This window comes from Piliocolobus tephrosceles, chromosome 8, assembly GCF_002776525.5.
Source record: "Piliocolobus tephrosceles isolate RC106 chromosome 8, ASM277652v3, whole genome shotgun sequence".
Classification (NCBI taxonomy): Eukaryota; Metazoa; Chordata; class Mammalia; order Primates; family Cercopithecidae; genus Piliocolobus; species Piliocolobus tephrosceles.
In genome coordinates, this window is record NC_045441.1 from 21794380 (window position 1) to 21807605 (window position 13226).

The 13226-nt window shown below is 45.1% G+C and overlaps 1 protein-coding gene across 2 annotated transcripts in view; it reads left to right on the forward strand.

Moving 5' to 3' along the window:
- The window catches only part of FKBP9 (FKBP prolyl isomerase 9), a 53423-nt gene that overhangs the window by 1161 nt on the left and 39036 nt on the right, over positions 1 to 13226 (forward strand). Inside the window, exon 2 of one of the 2 annotated variants that reach the window (XM_023188400.1) lies at positions 5032 to 5190. The exons of the other annotated variant lie outside the window; for it this stretch is intronic. The gene's annotated coding sequence lies outside the window, so the exon portion shown is untranslated. The remainder of the gene's footprint in view (positions 1 to 5031; positions 5191 to 13226) is intronic. 2 annotated transcript variants of the gene reach the window in all.

Here is a 13226-nt window from a genome sequence, read left to right on the forward strand (position 1 = left end):
ATCCATACTCCAATTTTGTCAGTTGTGGTTAAAAAAAAAAAAAAAAAATCCCTTACAGCATTTTCCTGCCTAGTGCGCCTGTAGTCCCAGCACTTTGGGAGGCCGAGGCGGGAGGATCGCTTGAGCCCAGGAGTTTGGGGCTGCAGTGAGCTATGATCGTGCCACTGCACTCCAGCCTGGGAGACGAGAGAGATTCCATCGCAAAACAAAACACAACACCTCTCCTGGGCGGGAGGTGGTCCAGGACCGTCACTCCGCGTTGCACCAGGCCCTACACCAGGCCCAGAACTTCTCTCAGCTCTGCCTCAGGATCACAGCACCGCTCTCCAGTTTCCCTCCAGTTTAGTTTCGGGTTTAACAGGCCTCTCTTCCTCCAGCACCAGGCTACTCCTCCCCAAGGCTTTTGTTACAAACCCTGGTCTGTGCCAGCACTTCCCTTCGTGAATCACTAGATCAGGCAGAGAGAGCTATTTGTTGAGCCTCTGCTATGTGCCCCAAGGCCTAGGGTCATTATGAATATTTTGTAGACTCTTGACTTTTTTGAAATTCCAGACAATGAATATACAAAAGCTTTTCAGCATAGTATGTGGCACTAGCAAGTGCTTAGAAATGATCATTCTTACTACTGTTTTAGTTGCCTTAAAAAAAAAAAACAGCTTTATTGAGATATAATGCCATACAATTTGCCCTTTTGGTGTGTACAATTCAGTGTTTTTTAGTATATTCACAGAGTTGTGCAAACATCACAACTAGCCAATTCAAGAACATTTTCATCATCCCTCGAGAAGAAACGCAGTCACTCCCCAACCCCAGTTAGACTGCTCTCCAGTCCCTTTCAACCACAAATCCACTTTATGTCTCTATGGATTTGCCTTTTCTGGACATTTCGTATAAATGGAATCATAATTTGAGGTGCTTTGTATAATCCAGCTTCTTTCATGGTTCATCTATGTTGTAAGGTATATCAGTACTTCATTCCCTTTTGTGGCCGTATATGTAATATTCCATTGTGTCCATTCATCAGCTGATGGACATTTGGATTGCTTACACTTTTTGGCTATCATGAATGATGATGTTATGAACATTCATATGCAAGGTTTTGTGTGGATGTACCTTTTCCTTGTTTTTGGATATACACTTAGGAGCTGGAATTGCTGCGTCCTATGGTAACTATGTTACAAACGTTTTGAAGAATAGCTAACCTGTTTCCCCACAATGGCTGCACCATTTTACATTCCCACCAGCAGTGTACGAAGGTTCATAGTTCTCCACCGTCTCATCAACACTTATACTTGTCTCTTTTTTTTGAGACAGAATTTCGCTCTTGTCACCCAGGCTAGAGTGCAATGGTGCGATCACAGCTCACTGCAACCTCCCTGCCTCCCGGGTTTAAGCAATTCTCCTGCCTCAGCCTACTGAGTAGCTGGGATTGCAGGTGCCTGCCACCACGCCCGGCTAATTTTTGTATTTTTAGTAGAGACGGGGTTTCGCCATGATGGCCAGGCTGGTCTCGAACTCCTGACCTCAGGTGATCTGCCCACCTCGGTCTCCCAAAGTGCTGGGATTACAGGCGTGAGCCACTGCGCCCAGCCTGTCTGTCTTTGATTATAACCATTTAGTGGGTGTGAAATGATATCTCGGCCGGGCGTGGTGGCTCAAGCCTGTAATCCCAGCACTTTGGGAGGCCGAGACGGGCGGATCACGAGGTCAGGAGATCGAGACCATCCTGGCTAACACAGTGAAACCCCGTCTCTACTAAAAAAAATAAAAAAAACTAGCCGGGCGAGGTGGCGGGCGCCTGTAGTTCCAGCTACTTGGGAGGCTGAGGCAGGAGAAGAGCGTAAACCCGGGAGGTGGAGCTTGTAGTGGGCTGAGATCCGGCCACTGCACTCCAGCCCGGGTGACAGAGTGAGACTCCATCTCAACAACAACAACAACAAAAAGAAATGATACCTCATTGTGGTTTTGATCTGCATTTCCCTAATGGCTAACGATGTTGAGCATCATGTGCTTATAGACCATTTGTGTATCTTCTTTCATGTGCTTCTTTCATAGGGAAGAATTTGTTGCTTGAGTTGATAGTAATTAATTTCAGTAGAACAAGTTGTCCTACTATCTAGAACATCTCTACGGTTGGCAGCCACTATGAGGCAGTGTAGGGCAGTTTAAAGAGCATGGAGGAGCTACCATCTATTCATCAAACATTTTGCAGTGTCTATCCCTCAAGACAGAGACTAGTCCTAGTCTAGTATGTCTCTTCCCCATCCCTACCACTTACAGCCTAGGCTATTACAACATAGTGTGATAGGTACAGTAAGATAGTAGTGCACACTCTGTCTCTCATAAAGTTCACACATAGTTTTTACCATGTGCCTTCACATATGTTAAATCATTTAATCTTAGAAGAATTCGTTTAACTTCACAAGACAGTGAGGTAGGTACCTCATTACAAATGAAGAAACTGAAGCTCAGAAAGTTCAAATGATTTGCCCAAGGAACCTAACTACTAAGTGGCCGAGTGGAGATTTGAACCCAGGTAGTTCATGGCCATAATCTATGGCCTGTAGTCCACCCGTGTATGTGATAGAAGAAAGGTAAATAGCTTTGAAAGCACAGAGAAGGCTTAACCCTATGTTTGTGTGTCTATGGCTGAGGATAGGTTAGGATGGAATCCTGGGATGGCAGGGATAAGACCCAAGGATGACTAAAATTCAGCAGGGAGGAGCTCAGGGGTGTGTCTGCAGACTCTTAAGGTCCAGGCTTGTCTTTTGATGAATATTATTAGGTGCCTACCACATACCTTTTTGGGTATACAGAGTTGTAGATGCTCTAGCACAGTAGTGTTTAAACTGCATATACTTCCGAATCACGTTGAGAGCTTGTTATACGGTTTCCGATTCAGTAACTCTGAGATAGGGCCCAAGAATTTGCTTTTCTGACAAGTTGCCAGCTGATGCTACTGGTCTGAGGACCACACCTTGAGAACCATTGCTCTAAAACAGGGGTGTGAAATGGGACATCAATTTACAAAAATAAATAAATAAATAAAACACGGGTCCCTAACCCCTGGGCCATGGACCTGTTGTGGTCTGTGGCCTGTTAGGAACTGGGCTGCATAGGCAGAGGTAAACAGCAGGTTAGCGAGCAAAGCTTCATCTGTATTTACAGTCTCTCCCCATTGCTCACATCAAGGCCTGAGCTCGGCCTCCTGTCAGATCAGCAGGGGCATTAGATTCTCATAACAACATGAACCCTATTGTGAACTGCACATGTGAGGGATCTAGGTTGTGAGCTCCTTATGAGACTCTAATGCCTGATGATCTGTTGCTGTCTCCCATCACCCCCAGATGGGACCATCTAGTTGCAGGAAAACAAGCTCAGGGCTCTCACTGATTCTACATTATGGTGAGTTGTATAGTTATTTCATTATATATTATGGGGTAATAATAATGAAAATAAAGTGCACAATAAATGTAATGTATCTGAATAATCCCAAAACCATCCTCCTACCCCGGTCATGGAAAAATTGAATTCCTTTCATGAAACTGGTCCTTGGGGCCAAAAAGGTTGGGGACCACTGCTCTAAAAGAATCACAGACTCAGCCGGGCACGGTGGCTCACGCCTGTAATCCCACCACTTTGGGAGGCCGAGGCGGGCAGATCACCCGAGGTCAGGAGTTCGAGACCAGCCTGACCAACATGGAGAAACCCTGTCCCTACTAAAAAGACAAAAAATTAGCCAGGTGTGGTGGCGCATGCCTCTAATCCCAGCTACTTGGGAGGCTGAGGCAGGAGAATTGCTTGAACCTAGGAGGTGGAGGTTACGGTGAGCCGAGATTGCGCCATTGCACTACAGCCTGGACAACAAGACCTAAACTCCGTCTCAAAAACTAACTAAAGAAATAAAAGAATCATGAACTCATTAACAGGGGTTAACTTCATTTTACATATTCATTCATTTATTCATTTTTTTTTTTTTTTTGAGGCAGCATCTCGCTCTGTTACCCAGGCTGGAGTGCAGTGATGCAGTCTCACATCACTGCAGCCTCTGCTTCCTGGGTTCAAGCAATTCTTGTGCCTCAGCCTCCTGAGTAGCTGGGATTACAGGCGTGCAACACCACACCCGGCTAGTTTTTGTATGTTTGGTAGAGACAGGGTTTCGCCAGCTTGGCCAGGCTGGAATTCATTTATTCATCCAACAAATGTTTACTGAGTGTCAACTCTTGCAGGTGCTGCAGATGTAACAGTGAATAAAACAGAAATCTCTGCCCTCCTGGAGCTGACATACTAGTGAGAGCACAGGCATGCTCTTAAGTTACATGATAAACTAGAAGTTGGTGAGGGCTATGGAGAAAAAGCAGTGGGAATGAGGGGTGGGAGGAGGGGCGGCAGGTCCAGAAAGGTGAGAGGACAGTGGCCACCCAGCTAATATAACTGACCTCCAGATTCTAGACTGGGTGCTCTCATGCCTCACACAAAGCAGCCAGTGTGCAGTGAGTGCCTTGTGAGTAGTATGCATAGATACCTCTATCCATTCCAGGGAGGGAAGGATTTCTTGCTGAAGCCATAGGAAAGGCTTTGAGGAGGAGCTGATGCTTGAGTTGGGCCTTGAGCGTGGGTGGGATTTCATTCCTTGAAGCGGGGAGTGTGTTTAAGAGAGTGGATAGGGTGGACCAGGGTCTGGGCCTGAGCAATGCATGCTCAAGGAACAGTGAGAGGCCCCAATATTTGGGTCAGGAGGTGGGGGACCCAGCACTGGAATGGTATGGAAGAACCAGTCCATTGGAGGCCCGAGTGGCTGGGCTGGGTGTTGTGGACTTTGGTTTTTGTTTTTTTTTTCATCCCATAGATTCAAGTTGCCCTGAATATATGCTTCTGTTCAGAATCTTGTGAAGGGAAGGTTTTTGTTCAGAGGAATAAGGGGATTGAGGTGCTCAGTGGATGTACTGATAGTGTAAGTAGAAGTTCTAGAGATCAGCCTCATTGGGGCTTCATTTTACACAGGGATTCATCCAGCTTCTAACATTCCAGGTGCTGGGATACAGCAGAGGATAAAGCTGACAAAAATCCCTGCCCTCAAGTCAGGGTTGGGGCGAACAGAAGCCCGTTCCTGCAGACTTAAGCAGAAGGAGTGGGCATTTATTGGAAGGATAGCCAATTACTTGTGAGAGTCCGGAATCATGGACTGAGGTGACTTTTTGCCTCTTCCCAAGGGGTTGCAAATGGGGCTTCATTCTCTCCCACAAGAAAGAGAGTGTTCCAGCAAGCTTCCCATGCTGCACACATGACCTCTGGGATCCACCACCAATGCCGACAAGCTGGACTGTCTCACAGGTTTCCAGGAAATAATCTGATGCGTCCTGCTTGGGGCAGGTGTCCACCCTATTGGGTGTTAAATCACATCGGCCTAAGTGGGGGCCCAGGCTCACCCTTTCAGCAGGACTGGTCTTCAGGGAAGAGCCAGTGGGCTGGGCAGCAGCCAGGATGCAGTCAGGGGGACCTGATGGGGACAGTGGTGTCAGAGCAACTGGCTAGGTCAGGACATGCTAACTTTGGAGTTGTTTAGAGTATGACTCTGCATCGCAGCTCTTTCTATGGAGAAGGGAAGTGCTGAAAGGGAGGCTGCTACTGTGCGTTAGCCCTGTGCGTTTCTGTTAACTAGGGGAAGATCCTAGCCACTTCTCGCTGCGGTCTCCTGAGGCCATTGGCAGCTGGCCAAGCACCCCTGGTGAAGACTTATTAGCAGGGCTTTGAATTTTCATTTGTGGGTCATTGCGAGCAATTACACATTTATATGAACAATTTAATTTGGCTGTATGGTATTTTATTGGGCTAAGCCCTGTGAAAAATGGGAATCATCTATAGGGATCTGACATTTTAATTTGTGCAGTTGCTTAAAAACAAAAATCCACAACAGCAATGGATTTTGCTTTGCTTTGCAAAGTTTTTCATTTAATGATGTTTTAATGGGCCAAAGCCCATCCAAGCCAACAGCTCATGTTTCAGGGTCCGATTTTCCGAGGAGCTATGAATGGAGGCGTTCTCTCATTTCTTCTCTGCTCCCGCATGCTCCCTCTCTCCTCCCTCACCTCCTCTCCCTTCCTGCTCTGCAGTGCTCTCACACTTTCCCGTCTGCATAGTTTGCTGGTTCATTAACTGCTTTTCTTTTCTCCCTGGCATGTCTCATTAGCTACTGGTAGAGATGGTTGTTTGAGGGAAATAGTCTTGGGCGAAGGGTCTAGAAGCCCCGAGTCCCCTTTGGGAGTGAATGTGTGGAGAGGGAGGTGGGAGGCAGAAAAGCCAGACTGCCTCCCTGCTTTCAAGTCTGCAGTAAGATCCAGTCTCAGTGGTGAAACTCAGCCAGCAGAGGGGATGAGTCCCAGTTGGGAGCTAGGCGGCCAGTGAGGAGGTGAGTTGCAGACCCATTCGTGAAGGGCGGTGGCAGGACCACAGTCCAAACGTGAAGCAGGTCGCCTGTGAGTCAGCCATCTGAGTTGGCCCAAGTGAGACAGGACCAACTTTGAGGCCCCCAGAAGGTAGTTCCCATGCCCAGTGGACTTGTTCTTCCTTACTTTGCCTCCCTTCTGTTATGGGTTCTCAAAATATGGCAGTCTTTTTTTCTTTCTTTCTTTCTTTTTGAGACAGGGTCTCACTCTGTTTCCCAGGCTGGAGTGCAGTGGTGCTCACTGCAACCTCTGCCTCCTGAGTTCAAGCAATTCTCATGCCTCAGCCACCTGAGTAGCTAGGATCACAGGCATGTGCCACCACACCTGGCTAATTTTTGTATTTTTGGTAGAGAGGTTTTGCCATGTTGCCCAGGCTGCTCTCAAACTCCTGAGCTCAAGTGATACACCCGCCTTGGCCTCCCAAAGTGCTGGGATTACTGCTTGAGCCACCGTGCCCAGCCTGCCATTTGCCCTTTTAAAAGTTTGTTCTTACTGCAGATTTAAACCTACATTTAGAAGCCCCATTATGCCTTAAGAATATAGCCATGGGGGCCAGGCATGTTGGCTCACACCTATAATCCCAGCACTTTGGGAGGCCGAGGCGGGTGGATCAGGAGGTCAGGAGTTCAAGACTAGCCTGACCAACATGGTGAAACCCTGTCTCTACTAAAAATACAAAAATTAGCTGGGCGTGGTGGCGTGCATCTGTAATCCCAGCTACTCAGGAGGCTGAGACAGGAGAATTGCTTGAACCCAGGAGGTGGAGGTTGCAGTGAACCGAGATTGAGCGAGCCTCCATCTCAAAAATATATATATATATATATATGTGTGTGTGTGTGTATATATATATGTGTGTATATATATGTGTGTGTATATATATGCGTATATATATATGTGTATATATATATGTGTGTGTATATATATATATGTGTGTGTATATGTGTGTATATATATAGCCATGGGGGGATGGGTGTGGTGGCTCATGCTTGTAATCCCAGCACTTTGGGAGGCCAAGGCAGGTGGATCACCTGAGGTCAGGAGTTCAAGACCAGCCTGGCCAACATGGTGAAACCGCATCTTTACTAAAAATACAAAAATTAACTGGGCGTGGTAGCTTGTGCCTGTAATCCCAGCTTCTAGGGAGGTTGAGGCAGGAGAATTGCTTGAACATGAGAGGCAGAGGTTGCAGTGAGCCAAGATCATGCCACTGCACTCCAGCCTGGGTGACAGTGAGATGCCGTCTCAAAAAAAAAAAAAAAGGAAGAATATAGCCATGAGGATAGTTATTTATCTCAAGTAATGTGTCACCAATAAAACATGAGCTTCTATGTAGACAGTTTAGTGAATTGACTCTGATGTCTCTTGTCTTAGTGGTCTTGGGGTTAATAATTTTACAGAGCATCATCAGAGGGTGCTACAGACACCTTTCCCATCACCCCTCTGGGGCAGTGATGGAAGGGGACAAAAATAAGCTGGTGGAGAGGAAAGGAGGTTGTTGGATGTGCTAGGTGGTTTCCCTTTGCCTTTCTAGGTCCACCCTCCACCTGTTCTCTTTGCTTTCTGTTCTGGGAGGCTGACCTATGGACTACATGTGCATAGTATTGAGTGCATTAATGACCCTTTGTCTTCTGGCTTTGGTTGGGTTCAGCCAATGGGACATTGTAATAGGCCATTCTTGTGTCCCTGGAAAGAAATACCCGAGGCTGGGTAATTTGTAGGAAAAGAGGTTTAATTGGCTCGCAGTTCTGCAGGCTGTACAGGAAGCATGGCATGCTGGCGTCAGCTTCGAGTGAGGACCTGGGGAGATTTATAGTCATGGCAGAAGGGAAAACGGGAGCAGACATCTCACACGGCAAGAGCGGGAGCAAGAGAGAGAGAGTGGGAGGTGCCACACACTTTTAAACAAGCAGGTCTATGAACCCATTCATCACCAAGGGGATGGCGCTAAGCCCTCCCACCAGGCCTCACCTCTAACACTGGGGATTACATTTCAACATGAGATTTGGCATGGACACAGATCCAAACCCTATCAGGTATCAGATGTTCAGAGGGAGGGAAGAGAGTGAGGTGAAGGTATTTATTCCTCTGGCTTCCTGTCTATAGGGTCACCGTGGATTGTGGCCCTAAACTAAAGGGCCCGGTTCCTGTCAGATAGCCCCTGGCTGCCCTCTCTATCTCTGTCATTCAAGCTCAGGTGTGATAGCAGCATTCCCTACCCAGCCACAGAGGCACTCTCCCTTGTGTTTTGCTGTGTTCTGTACACACTTTTGCACACAGCCACTTTGTTATTACTTTAAAAAAAACCATAAAATTTGCCATTTTAATCATTTTGAACTGTATAATAGAGAGTGTTAGCTATATGCACACTGTTGTACAATATATCTCTAGAATTTTTCCATCTTGCAAAATTGAAACTTTATGCCCATTGAACAACTGCTCTGCATTTTTCTCTCTTCATTGTCCCCTGATAACAACATTCCACTTTCTGTTTCTATGAGTTTGACTACTTTAGATACCTCATATAATTTGTGGAATCAAGCAGTATTTGTCTTTCTCTGACTGGCTTGTTTCACTTTATGTAATGTCCTCAAGGTTCATCCATATTGTAGCATGGGATAGGATTTCCTTCTTTTTTAAGGCTGAATAATATTTCATTGTGTGCATATGCCACATTTTTTTAATCCATTTATTTGTTTATGGACATTTAGGTTACTTCTAGCTTTTGGCTGTTGTAAATTGTGCTGAGGTGAACATGTGTGTGCAAATATCTGAGTTGTTGTTGTTTTGTTTTTGTTTTAGTTTAGACAGAGTGGTTTTTTTGTTTGTTTGTTTGTTTGTTTTGTTTTTTGAGACAGAGTTTCACTCTTATTGCCTGGACTGGAGTGTAATAGTGAGATCTCAGCTCATTGCAACCTCCGCCTCTCAGGTTCAAGTGAGTCTCCTGCCTCAGCCTCCTAAGTAGGTGGGATTACAGGCACCCATCCCTACACCCAGCTGATTTTTCTATTTTTAGTAGAGACAGGGTTTCTCCATGTTGGTCAGGCTGGTTTCTTTTTTTTTTTTTTTTTTGAGACGGAGTCTTGCTCTGTCACCCAGGCTGGAGTGCAGTGGCCGGATCTCAGCTCACTGCAAGCTCCGCCCCCCGGGTTTACGCCATTCTCCTGCCTCAGCCTCCCAAGTAGCTTGGGACTACAGGCGCCTGCCACCTCGCCCGGCTAGTTTTTTGTATTTTTAGTAGAGGGGTTTCACCGTATCAGCCAGGATGGTCTCGATCTCCTGACCTCGTGATCCGCCCGTCTCGGCCTCCCAAAGTGCTGGGATTACAGGCTTGAGCCACCGCGCCCAGCCGGTCAGGCTGGTTTCTAACTCCCGACCGACCTCAGGTGATCCGCCCACCTCAGCCTCCCAAAGTGTTGGGATTATAGGCATGAGCCACTGTGCCCGGCTCAGATGGAGCCTTTTGTTCTGTTGTCCAGGGTTGAGTGCAGTGGCGTGATCACAGCTTACTGCAGCCTTGACCTCCTGGGCTTAAGCGATCCTCTCACTTCAACTTCCCAAGTACCTGGGACTACAGTACCTGTGCACCACCACACATGGCTAATGTTTGTGTTTTTGTAGAGATGGAGTTTCACCAGGTTGCTTAGGCTGTTCTTGAACTCTTAGGCTCAAGCTTCAACCTTGGATTATAGGCATGAGCCACTGCATCCGGCCTGATTCTGTTTTCAGTTCTTTTGGGTATACACCAAGAGATAGGAGTGCTAGATCACACAGTACTTCTATTTTTGATTTTTTGAAGAGCCTACAGGCCATTTTCTAGAGCAAGTACAACATTTTGTATTCGCATCAAAGTGCACAAAGATTCCGATTTCTCCCATATCCTCTCCATCACTTTTCATTTTCCAATTTTTTGATAGTGGCCATTCTAACAAGTGTGTGTGAGGTAAGATTGCATTGTGGTTTTCTTTTTCTTTCTTTCTTTCTTTTTTTTTTTTTTTTTTGAGACAGAGTTTCACTTTTGTCACCCAGGCTGGAGTGCAATGGCGTGATCTCAGCTCACTGCAACCTCTGCCTCCCAGGTTCAAGTGATTCTCCTTCCTCAGCCCCCCGAGTAGCTGGGACTGCAGGCATATGACACCATGCCTGGCTAATTTTTGTACTTTTAGTAGAGATGGGGTTTTCCCATGTTGGCCAGGCTGGTCTTGAACTCCTGACCTCAGTTGATCCACCCACCTCAGTCTCCCAAAGTGCTGGGATTACAGGCATGAGCCACCATGCCTGGCCTGCATTGTGGTTTTTGATTTGCATTTCTCTGCTATTTAGTGATGTGGAGCATCTTTTCATATGCTTGTAGGCCATGTGTATATCTTCTTTGGAGAAATATTCATTCAATCCCTTTGCTCGTTTTAAAATTGGGTTATTTTGTTGTTGAGTTTTGGGAGTTCTTTATATATTCTAGATATTAATCCCTTATCATATATGAGGTTTGCAAACATTTTCTCCCATTTTTTAGGTTGCTTTTTTACTCTGTTGATTGTTTTCTTTGCTGCTCAGAGTTTTAAAGTTTGACAAAGTCCCCTTTGTCTGTTTTTGTTTTTGTTACCTGTGCTTTTGGTGTCATATCCAATCCAATGTTATGATACTTTTCCATTGTGTTTTTTCCTAGTGTTATAGTTTTGGATCTTATATTTATGTATTTAATCCATTTTGAATTGATTGTTTCCTGTGGTATAAAGTAAGAATCCAACTTTATTCTTTTGCATGTGGAGATCCAATTTTCCCAGCACCATTTATTGAAGAGACTGTCCTTTACCCACTGTGTAGCCTTAGCCCTTGTCAAAGATCATTTGGCCATATAGGCAAAAGTTTATTTCTGGGCTATTTTGATCAGTTGGTCTATATGTCTGTATTTGGTCCAGTACCATGCTGCCTTGATTACAATAGCTTCATAATAGGTTTCAAAATCAGGAAGTGTGAGGCCTCCAGCTTTGTTCTTCTTTCTCAGGATTGTTTTGGCTATTTAGAGTCCTTCAAGATTCTAAGGCTAGGCACTGTGGCTCACACCTGTAACCCCAGCACTTTGGGAGGCTGAGGCGGTCTGATCCTGAGGTCAGGAGTTCAAGACCAGCCTGGCCAACATGGTGAAACCCTGTCTCTACTAAAAATACAAAAATTAGCCGGGCATGGTGGCAGGTGCCTGTAATCCCAGCTACTCGGGAGGCTGGGGCAGAATTGCTTGAACCCGGGAGGCAGAAGTTGCAATGAGTCGAGATGGCACCACTGAACTCTAGCCTGGGTGACAGAGTGAGACTCTATCTCAAAAAAAAAAAAAAAAAAAAAAAAATTCCATATGAATTTTAGTTTAGTTTTTTTTTTTTTTTTTCTATTTCTGCAAAAATGCCACTGGGATTTTGGTAGGAATTGCATTGAATCAATAGATTGCTTTGGTTAGTGTGGACATCTTAGCCATTTTAAGTCTTCCAATCCATGAACAAGAAATGTCTTCCCATTTATTTGTGTCCTCTTTAATTTCTTTCTTTTTTTCTCTCCTTCCTTCCTTCCTTCCTTCCTTCCTTCCTTCCTTCCTTCCTCCCTCCCTTCCTTCCCTTCCTTCCCTTCCTTCCCTTTCTTTCCTTTCTTTCCTTTCTTTCATCTCGCTCTGTCGCCCAGGCTGGAGTGAAGTGGTGCAATCTCAAGTCACCTCAATCTCCACCTCCAAGGTTCAAGCGATTCTCCTGCCTCAGCCTCCTGAGTAGCTGGGATTACAGGCATATGCCACCATGCCTGGCTAATTTTTGTATTTTTAGTAGAGACAGGTTTCACCATGTTGTCCAGGCTGATTTCAAACTCCTGACCACAGGTGATCCGCCTGCTTTGGCCTCCCAAATTGCTGGGATTACATGCATGAGCCACTGCGCCCGGCCCTCTTTAATTTCTTTCAGCAACGTTTTTCTAGTTTCCTCCTTTTGCCTCCTTGGTTAGGTTTAATCCTAAGTATTTCATTCTTCTTGATGCTATTGTAAATAGGATTGTTTTGTTCATTTCCTTTTTTAAGATTGTTCATTATTAGTGTATAGAAATGCAGCTGATTTTGAGGTGTTGATTTTGTATCCTGCAACTTTGCCAAATTTGTTTATTAGTTTTTTTTTTCCCCCGCAGAACCATGAAGTCCAATGTTTATTAGTTTTAACAGCTTTTTCTATGGACTCTTACAGGATTTTCTATATATAAAGTTATTTCATCTGTTAAAAGAGATATTTTTATTTCTTCTTTTCCAATTTCTGTGCCATGTAGTTCTTTGTCTTGCTTAATTGCTCTAGCTAGGAGTTCTAGGACCATGCTGAACAGAAGTGTTGAAAGCAAGCATCTTTTCCTTGTCCCCAATGACAGGGAAAAACCTTTCAGTTTTTCACCATTGATTATGATCTCAGCTGTGCATAACCCCATTATTAAACTTTCCTGGAACAATTTCGTTTGGGTGTGTCATCTGTTTCCTGCGGGCCCCTGGATGAGATGCCTGTAAAAGGTGTAAATAAGCCAGATCCCAAGACAGGTTGTATAAATGCTTATTCCAGAGTGTGCAGAAATAATTTTCATGACCAGTTCTGGGCTTGATGCTGCCCATGAGTTTGTGCCAGTTGTGCTGATCAGAATAAATTTGTTCAGAACAGCTTTATTTTTGCAGATGGTCAGAATTTTAAGCAATAGATAAGACTGGTCTTGCATTGTTAGCCTCTTGTATAAATGTATACCTTTTTAATGTATAAATGCATACATTTTCTT